Consider the following 1,072-nt stretch of genomic DNA (forward strand, 5'->3'; position numbering starts at 1 on the left):
GTATTGAGTTTGTGCTTGAAATGTACTGTAATTCTGCAAACTGTTAATACATATTTCAATCAATCAATCAATCAATCCATGGGCACAGGACCAGTTTGTTTATATAACAGATCAGTGGAGGGATTGAATTAATGAATACCAATGATAGATAGATAGATAGATAGATAGATAGATAGATAGATAGATGTGAACTTAATGAACTAGCTTTTAAGTAACACGCAGTCACATCTGACAAAACATGGAGTTTTGTCGCCACCTGGCGACACGTCTGCGCGAACGCACCACACACACACACACACACACACACACACACAACGCACACACACTGAGCTGCATTCAAGATCATCTCCGGGGGCGACCCGGCCAACAAAGGCCTTTCTTTCAAGACACCCAACAGCGTTTCACTCCATTTACACTGAACGGGTTAACATGACGCAGAGCGCAAGCAACGCTCCAAGAAGTCAATGAAATCTGCCTCACTGTAACTGTAGACCCCTTGTTGTCTCTATAGCTCTTAATAAAAAAAAGAAAAGGGGGGGGGGGCTTGCAAACTTATAACTAAAGCTATAACCGGGGAAGATCATCGCGTGGATTATTATTCCTTCCGCGGTCTTTTATCATCGCTACAATGTAGCCGTCGAACAAAAACAAAAACACCGAAGAGAATCAGTGTTTTGTAACCGACGGCGGAGATACCACTAACGGACACTTCCTGGATTCACACAACACAATGGAATGGGGCGAGAAGAATAGATAGCGAATAGCTTTGAGAATTGAGTGTGTACATGTGTGTGTGGGGAGGAGGACCCCCCCACTCCCCATTACCCCTGTGTTTGTGTTTGTTATAAAACACTACTTTTATAATAGGGAGTTATAAGCCCACCCATATCGCTTTGTTTTGCTGTCCTCTGCTGTCGCGATGCTGGAGACCCCACCTTGGATACCCATTCGAGGACATCCAGTATGAAGACATGTGAAGTTGAAGAGGTGAGTGAGTTTAAGACGTAACACTGTCTGGCAGCGGGTCCAGAACAGTTTAAGACGTAACACTGCAGGGCAGCGGGTCCAGAAC

General features: G+C 44.7%; 1 pseudogene across 1 annotated transcript in view; it reads left to right on the plus strand.

Annotated features, from left to right (window-relative positions):
* Window positions 1–451: 451 nt before the first annotated feature.
* Window positions 452–1,072, plus strand: part of LOC308329629 (mitogen-activated protein kinase kinase kinase 7-like) — a 22,871-nt pseudogene continuing 22,250 nt past the window's right edge. The window contains exon 1 of the transcript XR_013966235.1: window positions 452–987. The product of XR_013966235.1 is annotated as a mitogen-activated protein kinase kinase kinase 7-like (transcript). The remainder of the gene's footprint in view (window positions 988–1,072) is intronic.

This window comes from Protomyctophum bolini, assembly GCF_963924005.1.
Source record: "Protomyctophum bolini genome assembly, chromosome: 15".
NCBI lineage: Eukaryota > Metazoa > Chordata > Actinopteri > Myctophiformes > Myctophidae > Protomyctophum > Protomyctophum bolini.